General features: G+C 43.4%; 16 non-coding genes across 16 annotated transcripts; all 16 read right to left on the bottom strand.

Annotated features, from left to right (window-relative positions):
* Nucleotides 1-317: 317 nt before the first annotated feature.
* On the bottom strand, nt 318-439 carry TRNAL-CAA (transfer RNA leucine (anticodon CAA)). Its single transcript has 2 exons — nt 402-439; nt 318-363 (listed from the first exon to the last, which is right to left on the bottom strand). It is a non-coding gene; the product is annotated as a tRNA-Leu (tRNA).
* Nucleotides 440-1,261: 822 nt separating this feature from the next.
* Nucleotides 1,262-1,383, bottom strand: TRNAL-CAA (transfer RNA leucine (anticodon CAA)). The gene is made up of 2 exons: nt 1,346-1,383; nt 1,262-1,307 (listed from the first exon to the last, which is right to left on the bottom strand). It is a non-coding gene; the product is annotated as a tRNA-Leu (tRNA).
* Nucleotides 1,384-1,639: 256 nt separating this feature from the next.
* Nucleotides 1,640-1,761, bottom strand: TRNAL-CAA (transfer RNA leucine (anticodon CAA)). The gene is made up of 2 exons: nt 1,724-1,761; nt 1,640-1,685 (listed from the first exon to the last, which is right to left on the bottom strand). It is a non-coding gene; the product is annotated as a tRNA-Leu (tRNA).
* Nucleotides 1,762-2,394: 633 nt separating this feature from the next.
* TRNAL-CAA (transfer RNA leucine (anticodon CAA)) lies at nt 2,395-2,516 on the bottom strand. Its single transcript has 2 exons — nt 2,479-2,516; nt 2,395-2,440 (listed from the first exon to the last, which is right to left on the bottom strand). It is a non-coding gene; the product is annotated as a tRNA-Leu (tRNA).
* Nucleotides 2,517-2,772: 256 nt separating this feature from the next.
* TRNAL-CAA (transfer RNA leucine (anticodon CAA)) lies at nt 2,773-2,894 on the bottom strand. Its single transcript has 2 exons — nt 2,857-2,894; nt 2,773-2,818 (listed from the first exon to the last, which is right to left on the bottom strand). It is a non-coding gene; the product is annotated as a tRNA-Leu (tRNA).
* A 445-nt stretch (nt 2,895-3,339) lies between these two features.
* TRNAL-CAA (transfer RNA leucine (anticodon CAA)) lies at nt 3,340-3,461 on the bottom strand. The gene is made up of 2 exons: nt 3,424-3,461; nt 3,340-3,385 (listed from the first exon to the last, which is right to left on the bottom strand). It is a non-coding gene; the product is annotated as a tRNA-Leu (tRNA).
* Nucleotides 3,462-4,660: 1,199 nt separating this feature from the next.
* Nucleotides 4,661-4,782, bottom strand: TRNAL-CAA (transfer RNA leucine (anticodon CAA)). Its single transcript has 2 exons — nt 4,745-4,782; nt 4,661-4,706 (listed from the first exon to the last, which is right to left on the bottom strand). It is a non-coding gene; the product is annotated as a tRNA-Leu (tRNA).
* Nucleotides 4,783-5,038: 256 nt separating this feature from the next.
* On the bottom strand, nt 5,039-5,160 carry TRNAL-CAA (transfer RNA leucine (anticodon CAA)). Its single transcript has 2 exons — nt 5,123-5,160; nt 5,039-5,084 (listed from the first exon to the last, which is right to left on the bottom strand). It is a non-coding gene; the product is annotated as a tRNA-Leu (tRNA).
* A 2,711-nt stretch (nt 5,161-7,871) lies between these two features.
* TRNAL-CAA (transfer RNA leucine (anticodon CAA)) lies at nt 7,872-7,993 on the bottom strand. Its single transcript has 2 exons — nt 7,956-7,993; nt 7,872-7,917 (listed from the first exon to the last, which is right to left on the bottom strand). It is a non-coding gene; the product is annotated as a tRNA-Leu (tRNA).
* A 2,144-nt stretch (nt 7,994-10,137) lies between these two features.
* TRNAL-CAA (transfer RNA leucine (anticodon CAA)) lies at nt 10,138-10,259 on the bottom strand. The gene is made up of 2 exons: nt 10,222-10,259; nt 10,138-10,183 (listed from the first exon to the last, which is right to left on the bottom strand). It is a non-coding gene; the product is annotated as a tRNA-Leu (tRNA).
* A 1,011-nt stretch (nt 10,260-11,270) lies between these two features.
* Nucleotides 11,271-11,392, bottom strand: TRNAL-CAA (transfer RNA leucine (anticodon CAA)). The gene is made up of 2 exons: nt 11,355-11,392; nt 11,271-11,316 (listed from the first exon to the last, which is right to left on the bottom strand). It is a non-coding gene; the product is annotated as a tRNA-Leu (tRNA).
* A 442-nt stretch (nt 11,393-11,834) lies between these two features.
* Nucleotides 11,835-11,956, bottom strand: TRNAL-CAA (transfer RNA leucine (anticodon CAA)). Its single transcript has 2 exons — nt 11,919-11,956; nt 11,835-11,880 (listed from the first exon to the last, which is right to left on the bottom strand). It is a non-coding gene; the product is annotated as a tRNA-Leu (tRNA).
* Nucleotides 11,957-12,023: 67 nt separating this feature from the next.
* Nucleotides 12,024-12,145, bottom strand: TRNAL-CAA (transfer RNA leucine (anticodon CAA)). The gene is made up of 2 exons: nt 12,108-12,145; nt 12,024-12,069 (listed from the first exon to the last, which is right to left on the bottom strand). It is a non-coding gene; the product is annotated as a tRNA-Leu (tRNA).
* A 67-nt stretch (nt 12,146-12,212) lies between these two features.
* TRNAL-CAA (transfer RNA leucine (anticodon CAA)) lies at nt 12,213-12,334 on the bottom strand. The gene is made up of 2 exons: nt 12,297-12,334; nt 12,213-12,258 (listed from the first exon to the last, which is right to left on the bottom strand). It is a non-coding gene; the product is annotated as a tRNA-Leu (tRNA).
* Nucleotides 12,335-12,589: 255 nt separating this feature from the next.
* Nucleotides 12,590-12,710, bottom strand: TRNAL-UAA (transfer RNA leucine (anticodon UAA)). The gene is made up of 2 exons: nt 12,673-12,710; nt 12,590-12,635 (listed from the first exon to the last, which is right to left on the bottom strand). It is a non-coding gene; the product is annotated as a tRNA-Leu (tRNA).
* A 634-nt stretch (nt 12,711-13,344) lies between these two features.
* Nucleotides 13,345-13,466, bottom strand: TRNAL-CAA (transfer RNA leucine (anticodon CAA)). The gene is made up of 2 exons: nt 13,429-13,466; nt 13,345-13,390 (listed from the first exon to the last, which is right to left on the bottom strand). It is a non-coding gene; the product is annotated as a tRNA-Leu (tRNA).
* Nucleotides 13,467-13,872: the final 406 nt, after the last annotated feature.

The following is a 13,872-nucleotide window of genomic DNA, read 5'->3' on the forward strand; positions in this document are numbered from 1 at the left end:
TGTGAACGAAGGAAAGTAAGCCCCTTGAGTCTGGCGCCTTAGACCGCACGGCCATCCTGACGTGGTCTCTTGTATTTTAGACGTTTTATAAATTACATTTCTTCCAGTTAATTTATTAAAATATATCGTGTCAGAAGTGGGATTCGAACCCACGCCCTCATACGAGGACCTGAAAACACAGATTCACGTTGTGAACGAAGGAAACTAACCCCCTTGAGTCTGGCGCCTTAGACCGCTCGGCCATCCTGACGTGGTCTCTTGTAATTTGGACGTTTTATTAATTACATCTCTTCCAGTTAATTTATTAAAATATATCGTGTCAGAAGTGGGATTCGAACCCACGCCCTCATACGAGGACCAGAAAACACAGATTCACGTTGTGAACGAAGGAAACTAAGCCCCTTGAGTCTGGCGCCTTAGACCGCTCGGCTATCCTGACGTGGTCTATTGTAATTTGGACGTTTTATAAATTACATCTCTTGTAGTTAATTTATTAAAATATATCGTGTCAGAAGTGGGATTCGAACCCACGCCCTCATACGAGGACCAGACAACATAGATTCACGTTGTGAACGAAGGAAACTAACCCCCTTAAGTCTGGCGCTTTAGACCGCTGGGCCCTCCTAACGTGGTCTATTTTAATTTTGACGTTTGATAAATTACATCTCTTCTAGTTAATTTATTAAAACATATCGTGTCAGAAGTGGGATTCGAACCCACGCCCTTATACGAGGACCAGAAAACACAGATTCACGTTGTGAACGAAGAAAACTAGGCCCCTTGATTCTGGCGCCTTAGACCGCTCGGCCATCCTGACGTGGTCTTTTTTAATTTGGACGATTTATAAATTACATCTCTTCTAGTTAATTTCATAAAACATATCGTGTCAGAAGTGAGATTTGAACCCTTGCCCTCAAACGAGGACCAGAATACACGGATTCACGTTGTGAACGAAAGAACTAAGCCCCTTAAGTCTGGCGCCTTAGACCGCTCGGCCATCCTGACGTGGTCTATTGTAATTTGCACGTTTTATAAATTACATCTCTTGCAGTTGATTTATTAAAATATATCGTGTCAGAAGTGGGATTCGAACCCACGCCCTTATACGAGGACCAGAAAACACAGATTCACGTTGTGAACTAAGGAAAGTAAGCCCCTTGAGTTTGGCGCCTTAGACCGCTCGACCATCCTGACGTGGTCTATTGTAATTTGGACGTTTTATAAATTACATCTCTTGCAGTTAATTTATTAAAATGTATCGTGTCAGAAGTGGGATTCGAACCCACGCCCTCATACGAGAACCAGAAAACACAGATTCGCGTTGTGAACGAAAGAAAGTAAGCCCCTTGAGTCTGGCGCCTTAGACCGCTCGGCCATCCTGACGTGGTCTCTTGTATTTTGGACGTTTTATAAATTACATTTCTTCCAGTTAATTTATTAAAACATATCGTGTCAGAAGTGGGATTCGAACCCACGCCCTCATACGAGGACCAGAAAACACAGATTCACGTTGTGAACGAAGGAAAGTAACCCCCTTGATTCTGGCGCCTTAGACCACTCGGCCATCCTGACGTGGTCTATTGTAATTTGGACGTTTTATAAATTACATCTCTTCCAGTTAATTTATTAAAATATATCGTGTCAGAAGTGGGATTCGAACCCACGCCCTCATACGAGGACCAGAAAACACAGATTCACGTTGTGAACGAAGGAAACTAAGCCCCTTGAGTCTGGCGCCTTAGACCGCTCGGCTATCCTGACGTGGTCTATTGTAATTTGGACGTTTTATAAATTACATCTCTTGTAGTTAATTTATTAAAATATATCGTGTCAGAAGTGGGATTCGAACCCACGCCCTCATACGAGGACCAGACAACATAGATTCACGTTGTGAACGAAGGAAACTAACCCCCTTAAGTCTGGCGCTTTAGACCGCTGGGCCCTTCTAACGTGGTCTATTTTAATTTTGACGTTTGATAAATTACATCTCTTCTAGTTAATTTATTAAAACATATCGTGTCAGAAGTGGGATTCGAACCCACGCCCTTATACGAGGACCAGAAAACACAGATTCACGTTGTGAACGAAGAAAACTAGGCCCCTTGATTCTGGCGCCTTAGACCGCTCGGCCATCCTGACGTGGTCTGTTTTAATTTGGACGATTTATAAATTACATCTCTTCTAGTTAATTTCATAAAACATATCGTGTCAGAAGTGGGATTTGAACCCTTGCCCTCAAACGAGGACCAGAATACACGGATTCACGTTGTGAACGAAAGAACTAAGCCCCTTAAGTCTGGCGCCTTAGACCGCTCGGCAATACTGACGTGGTCTATTGTAATTTGGACGTTTTATAAATTACATCTCTTGCAGTTAATTTATTAAAATATATCGTGTCAGAAGTGGGATTCGAACCCACGCCCTCATACGAGGACCAGAAAACACAGATTCACGTTGTGAACGAAGGTAAGTAAGCCCCTTGAGTCTGGCGCCTTAGACCGCTCGGCCATCCTGACGTGGTCTCTTGTATTTTGGACGTTTTATAAATTACATTTCTTCCAGTTAATTTATTAAAATATACCGTGTCAGAAGTGGGATTCGAACCCACGCCCTCATACGAGGACCTGAAAACACAGATTCACGTTGTGAACGAAGGAAACTAACCCCCTTGAGTCTGGCGCCTTAGACCGCTCGGCCATCCTGACGTGGTCTCTTGTAATTTGGACGTTTTATTAATTACATCTCTTCCAGTTAATTTATTAAAATATATCGTGTCAGAAGTGGGATTCGAACCCACGCCCTCATACGAGGACCAGAAAACACACATTCCCGTTGTGAACGAAGGAAAGTAAGCCCCTTGAGTCTGGCGCCTTATACCGCTCGGCCATCCTGACGTGGTCACTTGTAATTTGGAGGTTTTATAAATTACATCTCTTGCAGTTAATTTATTAAAATATATCGTGTCAGAAGTGGGTTTCCAACCCACGCCCACATACGAGGACCAGAAAACACAGATTCACGTTGTGAACGAAGGAACCTAACCCCCTTGAGTCTGGCGCCTTAGACCGCTCGGCCATCCTGACGTGGTCTCTTGTAATTTTGACGTTTTATTAATTACATCTCTTCCAGTTAATTTATTAAAATATATCGTGTCAGAAGTGGGATACAAACCCACGCCCTCATACGAGGACCAGAAAACACAGATCCACGTTGTGAACGAAGGAAAGTAAGCCCCTTGAGTCTGGCGCCTTAGATCGCTCGGCCATCCTGACGTGGTCTATTGTAATTTGGACGTTTTATAAATTACATCTCTTGCAGTTAATTTATTAAAATATATCGTGTCAGAAGTGGGATTCGAACCCACGCCCTCATACGAGGACCAGAAAACACACATTCCCGTTTTGAACGAAGGAAAGTAAGCCCCTTGAGTCTGGCGCCTTAGACCGCTCGGCCATCCTGACGTGGTCTCTTGTAATTTGGACGATTTATAAATTACATCTCTTCTAGTTAATTTCATAAAACATATCGTGTCAGAAGTGGGATTAGACCCCTTGCCCTCAAACGAGGACCAGAATACACGGATAAACGTTGAGAACGAAAGAACTAAGCCCCTTAATTCTGGCGCCTTATACCGCTCGGCCATCCTGACGTGGTCACTTGTAATTTGGAGGTTTTATAAATTACATCTCTTGCAGTTAATTTATTAAAATATATCGTGTCAGAAGTGGGTTTCCAACCCACGCCCACATACGAGGACCAGAAAACACAGATTCACGTTGTGAACGAAGGAAACTAAGCCCCTTGAGTCTGGCGCCTTAGACCGCTCGGCTATCCTGACGTGGTCTATTGTAATTTGGACGTTTTATAAATTACATCTCTTGTAGTTAATTTATTAAAATATATCGTGTCAGAAGTGGGATTCGAACCCACGCCCTCATACGAGGACCAGACAACATAGATTCACGTTGTGAACGAAGGAAACTAACCCCCTTAAGTCTGGCGCTTTAGACCGCTGGGCCCTCCTAACGTGGTCTATTTTAATTTTGACGTTTGATAAATTACATCTCTTCTAGTTAATTTATTAAAACATATCGTGTCAGAAGTGGGATTCGAACCCACGCCCTTATACGAGGACCAGAAAACACAGATTCACGTTGTGAACGAAGAAAACTAGGCCCCTTGATTCTGGCGCCTTAGACCGCTCGGCCATCCTGACGTGGTCTTTTTTAATTTGGACGATTTATAAATTACATCTCTTCTAGTTAATTTCATAAAACATATCGTGTCAGAAGTGAGATTTGAACCCTTGCCCTCAAACGAGGACCAGAATACACGGATTCACGTTGTGAACGAAAGAACTAAGCCCCTTAAGTCTGGCGCCTTAGACCGCTCGGCCATCCTGACGTGGTCTATTGTAATTTGCACGTTTTATAAATTACATCTCTTGCAGTTGATTTATTAAAATATATCGTGTCAGAAGTGGGATTCGAACCCACGCCCTTATACGAGGACCAGAAAACACAGATTCACGTTGTGAACAAAGGAAAGTAAGCCCCTTGAGTTTGGCGCCTTAGACCGCTCGACCATCCTGACGTGGTCTATTGTAATTTGGACGTTTTATAAATTACATCTCTTGCAGTTAATTTATTAAAATGTATCGTGTCAGAAGTGGGATTCGAACCCACGCCCTCATACGAGGACCAGAAAACACAGATTCGCGTTGTGAACGAAAGAAAGTAAGCCCCTTGAGTCTGGCGCCTTAGACCGCTCGGCCATCCTGACGTGGTCTCTTGTATTTTGGACGTTTTATAAATTACATTTCTTCCAGTTAATTTATTAAAACATATCGTGTCAGAAGTGGGATTCGAACCCACGCCCTCATACGAGGACCAGAAAACACAGATTCACGTTGTGAACGAAGGAAAGTAACCCCCTTGATTCTGGCGCCTTAGACCACTCGGCCATCCTGACGTGGTCTATTGTAATTTGGACGTTTTATAAATTACATCTCTTCCAGTTAATTTATTAAAATATATCGTGTCAGAAGTGGGATTCGAACCCACGCCCTCATACGAGGACCAGAAAACACAGATTGACGTTGTGAACGAAGGAAACTAAGCCCCTTGAGTCTGGCGCCTTAGACCGCTCGGCTATCCTGACGTGGTCTATTGTAATTTGGACGTTTTATAAATTACATCTCTTGTAGTTAATTTATTAAAATATATCGTGTCAGAAGTGGGATTCGAACCCACGCCCTCATACGAGGACCAGACAACATAGATTCACGTTGTGAACGAAGGAAACTAACCCCCTTAAGTCTGGCGCTTTAGACCGCTGGGCCCTCCTAACGTGGTCTATTTTAATTTTGACGTTTGATAAATTACATCTCTTCTAGTTAATTTATTAAAACATATCGTGTCAGAAGTGGGATTCGAACCCACGCCCTTATACGAGGACCAGAAAACACAGATTCACGTTGTGAACGAAGAAAACTAGGCCCCTTGATTCTGGCGCCTTAGACCGCTCGGCCATCCTGACGTGGTCTGTTTTAATTTGGACGATTTATAAATTACATCTCTTCTAGTTAATTTCATAAAACATATCGGGTCAGAAGTGGGATTTGAACCCTTGCCCTCAAACGAGGACCAGAATACACGGATTCACGTTGTGAACGAAAGAACTAAGCCCCTTAAGTCTGGCGCCTTAGACCGCTCGGCAATACTGACGTGGTCTATTGTAATTTGGACGTTTTATAAATTACATCTCTTGCAGTTAATTTATTAAATTATATCGTGTCAGAAGTGGGCTTCGAACCCACGCCCTCATACGAGGACCAGAAAACACAGCTTCACGTTGTGAACGAAGCAAACTAACCCCCTTGAGTCTGGCGCCTTAGACCGCTCGGCCATCCTGACGTTGTGTTTTGTAATTTGGACGTTTTATAAATTACATCTCTTCCAGTTAATTTATTAAAATATATCGTGTCAGAAGTGGGATTCGAACCCACGCCCTCATACGAGGACCAGAAAACACACATTCCCGTTTTGAACGAAGGAAAGTAAGCCCCTTGAGTCTGGCACCTTAGACCGCTCGGCCATCCAGACGTGGTCTTTTGTAATTTGGACGTTTTATAAATTACATCTCTTCCAGTTAATTTCATAAAACATATCGTGTCAGAAGTGGGATTCGAACCCACGCCCTTATACGAGGACCAGAAAACACAGATTCACGTTGTGAACGAAGGAAAGTAAGCCCCTTGAGTTTGGCGCCTTAGACCGCTCGGCCATCCTGACGTGGTCTATTGTAATTTGGACGTTTTATAAATTACATCTCTTGCAGTTAATTTATTAAAATGTATCGTGTCAGAAGTGGGATTCGAACCCACGCCCTCATACGAGGACCAGAAAACACACATTCCCGTTTTGAACGAAGGAAAGTAAGCCCCTTGAGTCTGGCACCTTAGACCGCTCGGCCATCCAGACGTGGTCTTTTCTAATTTGGACGTTTTATAAATTACATCTCTTCCAGTTAATTTCATAAAACATATCGTGTCAGAAGTGGGATTCGAACCCACGCCCTTATACGAGGACCAGAAAACACAGATTCACGTTGTGAACGAAGGAAAGTAAGCCCCTTGAGTTTGGCGCCTTAGACCGCTCGGCCATCCTGACGTGGTCTATTGTAATTTGGACGTTTTATAAATTACATCTCTTGCAGTTAATTTATTAAAATGTATCGTGTCAGAAGTGGGATTCGAACCCACGCCCTCATACGAGGACCAGAAAACACACATTCCCGTTTTGAACGAAGGAAAGTAAGCCCCTTGAGTCTGGCACCTTAGACCGCTCGGCCAACCTGACGTGGTCTTTTGTAATTTGGACGATTTATAAATTACATCTCTTCTAGTTAATTTCATAAAACATATCGTGTCAGAAGTGAGATTTGAACCCTTGCCCTCAAACGAGGACCAGAATACACGGATTCACGTTGTGAACGAAAGAACTAAGCCCCTTAAGTCTGGCGCCTTAGACCGCTCGGCCATCCTGACGTGGTCTATTGTAATTTGCACGTTTTATAAATTACATCTCTTGCAGTTAATTTATTAAAATATATCGTGTCAGAAGTGGGATTCGAACCCACGCCCTCATACGAGGACCAGAAAACACAGATTCACGTTGTGAACGAAGGAAAGTAAGCCCCTTGAGTCTGGCGCCTTAGACCGCGCGGCCATCCTGATGTGGTCTCTTGTATTTTAGACGTTTTATAAATTACATTTCTTCCAGTTAATTTATTAAAATATATCGTGTCAGAAGTGGGATTCGAACCCACGCCCTCATACGAGGACCTGAAAACACAGATTCACGTTGTGAACGAAGGAAACTAACCCCCTTGAGTCTGGCGCCTTAGACCGCTCGGCCATCCTGACGTGGTCTCTTGTAATTTGGACGTTTTATTAATTACATCTCTTCCAGTTAATTTATTAAAATATATCGTGTCAGAAGTGGGATTCGAACCCACGCCCTCATACGAGGACGAGAAAACACACATTCCCGTTGTGAACGAAGGAAAGTAAGCCCCTTGAGTCTGGCGCCTTATACCGCTCGGCCATCCTGACGTGGTCACTTGTAATTTGGAGGTTTTATAAATTACATCTCTTGCAGTTAATTTATTAAAATATATCGTGCCAGAAGTGGGTTTCCAACCCACGCCCTCAAACGAGGACCAGAAAACACAGATTCACGTTGTGAACGAAGGAAACTAACCCCCTTGAGTCTGGCGCCTTAGACCGCTCGGCCATCCTGACGTGGTCTCTTGTAATTTGGACGTTTTATTAATTACATCTCTTCCAGTTAATTTATTAAAATACATCGTGTCAGAAGTGGGATTCGAACCCACGCCCTCATACGAGGACCAGAAAACACAGATTCACGTTGTGAACGAAGGAAAGTAAGCCCCTTGAGTCTGGCGCCTTAGACCGCTCGGCCATCCTGACGTGGTCTCTTGAAATTTGGACGATTTATAAATTACATCTCTTCTAGTTAATTTCATAAAACATATCGTGTTAGAAGTGGGATTCGAACCCACGCCCTTATACGAGGACCAGAAAACACAGATTCACGTTGTGAACGAAGGAAACTAAGCCCCTTGAGTCTGGCGCCTTAGACCGCTCGGCTATCCTGACGTGGTCTATTGTAATTTGGACGTTTTATAAATTACATCTCTTGTAGTTAATTTATTAAAATATATCGTGTCAGAAGTGGGATTCGAACCCACGCCCTCATACGAGGACCAGACAACATAGATTCACGTTGTGAACGAAGGAAACTAACCCCCTTAAGTCTGGCGCTTTAGACCGCTGGGCCCTCCTAACGTGGTCTATTTTAATTTTGACGTTTGATAAATTACATCTCTTCTAGTTAATTTATTAAAACATATCGTGTCAGAAGTGGGATTCGAACCCACGCCCTTATACGAGGACCAGAAAACACAGATTCACGTTGTGAACGAAGAAAACTAGGCCCCTTGATTCTGGCGCCTTAGACCGCTCGGCCATCCTGACGTGGTCTGTTTTAATTTGGACGATTTATAAATTACATCTCTTCTAGTTAATTTCATAAAACATATCGTGTCAGAAGTGGGATTTGAACCCTTGCCCTCAAACGAGGACCAGAATACACGGATTCACGTTGTGAACGAAAGAACTAAGCCCCTTAAGTCTGGCGCTTTAGACCGCTGGGCCCTCCTAACGTGGTCTATTTTAATTTTGACGTTTGATAAATTACATCTCTTCTAGTTAATTTATTAAAACATATCGTGTCAGAAGTGGGATTCGAACCCACGCCCTTATACGAGGACCAGAAAACACAGATTCACGTTGTGAACGAAGAAAACTAGGCCCCTTGATTCTGGCGCCTTAGACCGCTCGGCCATCCTGACGTGGTCTGTTTTAATTTGGACGATTTATAAATTACATCTCTTCTAGTTAATTTCATAAAACATATCGTGTCAGAAGTGGGATTTGAACCCTTGCCCTCAAACGAGGACCAGAATACACGGATTCACGTTGTGAACGAAAGAACTAAGCCCCTTAAGTCTGGCGCCTTAGACCGCTCGGCAATACTGACGTGGTCTATTGTAATTTGGACGTTTTATAAATTACATCTCTTGCAGTTAATTTATTAAATTATATCGTGTCAGAAGTGGGCTTCGAACCCACGCCCTCATACGAGGACCAGAAAACACAGATTCACGTTGTGAACGAAGCAAACTAACCCCCTTGAGTCTGGCGCCTTAGACCGCTCGGCCATCCTGACGTAGTGTATTGTAATTTGGACGTTTTATAAATTACATCTCTTCCAGTTAATTTATTAAAATATATCGTGTCAGAAGTGGGATTCGAACCCACGCCCTCATACGAGGACCAGAAAACACACATTCCCGTTTTGAACGAAGGAAAGTAAGCCCCTTGAGTCTGGCACCTTAGACCGCTCGGCCATCCAGACGTGGTCTTTTGTAATTTGGACGTTTTATAAATTACATCTCTTCCAGTTAATTTCATAAAACATATCGTGTCAGAAGTGGGATTCGAACCCACGCCCTTATACGAGGCCCAGAAAACACAGATTCACGTTGTGAACGAAGGAAAGTAAGCCCCTTGAGTTTGGCGCCTTAGACCGCTCGGCCATCCTGACGTGGTCTATTGTAATTTGGACGTTTTATAAATTACATCTCTTGCAGTTAATTTATTAAAATGTATCGTGTCAGAAGTGGGATTCGAACCCACGCCCTCATACGAGGACCAGAAAACACACATTCCCGTTTTGAACGAAGGAATGTAAGCCCCTTGAGTCTGGCACCTTAGACCGCTCGGCCATCCAGACGTGGTCTTTTGTAATTTGGACGTTTTATAAATTACATCTCTTCCAGTTAATTTCATAAAACATATCGTGTCAGAAGTGGGATTCGAACCCACGCCCTTATACGAGGACCAGAAAACACAGATTCACGTTGTGAACGAAGGAAAGTAAGCCCCTTGAGTTTGGCGCCTTAGACCGCTCGGCCATCCTGACGTGGTCTATTGTAATTTGGACGTTTTATAAATTACATCTCTTGCAGTTAATTTATTAAAATGTATCGTGTCAGAAGTGGGATTCGAACCCACGCCCTCATACGAGGACCAGAAAACACACATTCCCGTTTTGAACGAAGGAAAGTAAGCCCCTTGAGTCTGGCACCTTAGACCGCTCGGCCATCCTGACGTGGTCTTTTGTAATTTGGACGATTTATAAATTACATCTCTTCTAGTTAATTTCATAAAACATATCGTGTCAGAAGTGAGATTTGAACCCTTGCCCTCAAACGAGGACCAGAATACACGGATTCACGTTGTGAACGAAAGAACTAAGCCCCTTAAGTCTGGCGCCTTAGACCGCTCGGCCATCCTGACGTGGTCTATTGTAATTTGCACGTTTTATAAATTACATCTCTTGCAGTTAATTTATTAAAATATATCGTGTCAGAAGTGGGATTCGAACCCACGCCCTCATACGAGGACCAGAAAACACAGATTCACGTTTTGAACGAAGGAAAGTAAGCCCCTTGAGTCTGGCACCTTAGACCGCTCGGCCATCCAGACGTGGTCTTTTGTAATTTGGACGTTTTATAAATTACATCTCTTCCAGTTAATTTCATAAAACATATCGTGTCAGAAGTGGGATTCGAACCCACGCCCTTATACGAGGACCAGAAAACACAGATTCACGTTGTGAACGAAGGAAAGTAAGCCCCTTGAGTTTGGCGCCTTAGACCGCTCGGCCATCCTGACGTGGTCTATTGTAATTTGGACGTTTTATAAATTACATCTCTTGCAGTTAATTTATTAAAATGTATCGTGTCAGAAGTGGGATTCGAACCCACGCCCTCATACGAGGACCAGAAAACACACATTCCCGTTTTGAACGAAGGAAAGTAAGCCCCTTGAGTCTGGCACCTTAGACCGCTCGGCCATCCAGACGTGGTCTTTTGTAATTTGGACGTTTTATAAATTACATCTCTTCCAGTTAATTTCATAAAACATATCGTGTCAGAAGTGGGATTCGAACCCACGCCCTTATACGAGGACCAGAAAACACAGATCCACGTTGTGAACGAAGGAAAGTAAGCCCCTTGAGTTTGGCGCCTTAGACCGCTCGGCCATCCTGACGTGGTCTATTGTAATTTGGACGTTTTATAAATTACATCTCTTGCAGTTAATTTATTAAAATGTATCGTGTCAGAAGTGGGATTCGAACCCACGCCCTCATACGAGGACCAGAAAACACACATTCCCGTTTTGAACGAAGGAAAGTAAGCCCCTTGAGTCTGGCACCTTAGACCGCTCGGCCATCCTGACGTGGTCTTTTGTAATTTGGACGATTTATAAATTACATCTCTTCTAGTTAATTTCATAAAACATATCGTGTCAGAAGTGAGATTTGAACCCTTGCCCTCAAACGAGGACCAGAATACACGGATTCACGTTGTGAACGAAAGAACTAAGCCCTTAAGTCTGGCGCCTTAGACCGCTCGGCCATCCTGACGTGGTCTATTGTAATTGCACGTTTTATAAATTACATCTCTTGCAGTTAATTTATTAAAATATATCGTGTCAGAAGTGGGATTCGAACCCACGCCCTCATACGAGGACCAGAAAACACAGATTCACGTTGTGAACGAAGGAAAGTAAGCCCCTTGAATCTGGCGCCTTAGACCGCGCGGCCATCCTGACGTGGTCTCTTGTATTTTAGACGTTTTATAAATTACATTTCTTCCAGTTAATTTATTAAAATATATCGTGTCAGAAGTGGGATTCGAACCCACGCCCTCATACGAGGACCAGAAAACACAGATTCACGTTGTGAACGAAGGAAACTAACCCCCTTGAGTCTGGCGCCTTAGACCGCTCGGCCATCCTGACGTGGTCTCTTGTAATTTGGACGTTTTATTAATTACATCTCTTCCAGTTATTTTATTAAAATATATCGTGTCAGAAGTGGGATTCGAACCCACGCCCTCATACGAGGACCAGAAAACACAGATTCACGTTGTGAACGAAGGAAAGTAAGCCCCTTGAGTCTGGCGCCTTAGACCGCTCGGCCATCCTGACGTGGTCTCTTGTAATTTGGACGTTTTATTAATTACATCTCTTCCAGTTAATTTATTAAAATATATCGTGTCAGAAGTGGGATTCGAACCCACGCCCTCATACGAGGACCAGAAAACACAGATTCACGTTGTGAACGAAGGAAAGTAAGCCCCTTGAGTCTGGCGCCTTAGACCGCTCGGCCATCCTGACGCGGTCTCTTGAAATTTGGACGATTTATAAATTACATCTCTTCTAGTTAATTTCATAAAACATATCGTGTTAGAAGTGGGATTCGAACCCACGCCCTTATACGAGGACCAGAAAACACAGATTCATGTTGTGAACGAAAGAACTAAGCCCCTTAAGTCTGGCGCCTTAGACCGCTCGGCAATCCTGACGTGGGCTATTTTAATTTGGACGTTTTATAAATTACATCTCTTGCAGTTAATTTATTAAAATATATCGTGTCAGAAGTGGGATTCGAACCCACGCCCTCATAAGAGGACCAGAATACACGGATTCACGTTGTGAACGAAAGAACTAAGCCCCTTAAGTCTGGCGCCTTAGACCGCTCGGCCATCCTGACGTGGTCTATTGTAATTTGCACGGTTTATAAATTACATCTCTTGCAGTTAATTTATTAAAATATATCGTGTCAGAAGTGGGATTCGAACCCACGCCCTCATACGAGGACCAGAAAACACAGATTCACGTTGTGAACGAAGGAAAGTAAGCCCCTTGAGTCTGGCGCCTTAGACCGCGCGGCCATCCTGACGTGGTCTCTTGCATTTTAGACGTTTTATAAATTACATTTCTTCCAGTTAATTTATTAAAATATATCGTGTCAGAAGTGGGATTCGAACCCACGCCCTCATACGAGGACCTGAAAACACAGATTCACGTTGTGAACGAAGGAAACTAACCCCCTTGAGTCTGGCACCTTAGACCGCTCGGCCATCCAGACGTGGTCTTTTGTAATTTGGACGTTTTATAAATTACATCTCTTCCAGTTAATTTCATAAAACATATCGTGTCAGAAGTGGGATTCGAACCCACGCCCTTATACGAGGACCAGAAAACACAGATTCACGTTGTGAACGAAGGAAAGTAAGCCCCTTGAGTTTGGCGCCTTAGACCGCTCGGCCATCCTGACGTGGTCTATTGTAATTTGGACGTTTTATAAATTACATCTCTTGCAGTTAATTTATTAAAATGTATCGTGTCAGAAGTGGGATTCGAACCCACGCCCTCATACGAGGACCAGAAAACACACATTCCCGTTTTGAACGAAGGAAAGTAAGCCCCTTGAGTCTGGCACCTTAGACCGCTCGGCCATCCTGACGTGGTCTTTTGTAATTTGGACGATTTATAAATTACATCTCTTCTAGTTAATTTCATAAAACATATCGTGTCAGAAGTGAGATTTGAACCCTTGCCCTCAAACGAGGACCAGAATACACGGCTTCACGTTGTGAACGAAAGAACTAAGCCCCTTAAGTCTGGCGCCTTAGACCGCTCGGCCATCCTGACGTGGTCTATTGTAATTTGCACGTTTTATAAATTACATCTCTTGCAGTTAATTTATTAAAATATATCGTGTCAGAAGTGGGATTCGAACCCACGCCCTCATACGAGGACCAGAAAACACAGATTCACGTTTTGAACGAAGGAAAGTAAGCCCCTTGAGTCTGGCACCTTAGACCGCTCGGCCATCCAGACGTGGTCTTTTGTAATTTGGACGTTTTATA

The sequence above is a fragment of the Phalangium opilio genome, unplaced genomic scaffold (assembly GCF_054372755.1).
Source record: "Phalangium opilio isolate 3A_F unplaced genomic scaffold, DU_Popi_V2 ptg000098l_1, whole genome shotgun sequence".
In the NCBI taxonomy this organism is placed as follows: Eukaryota; Metazoa; Arthropoda; class Arachnida; order Opiliones; family Phalangiidae; genus Phalangium; species Phalangium opilio.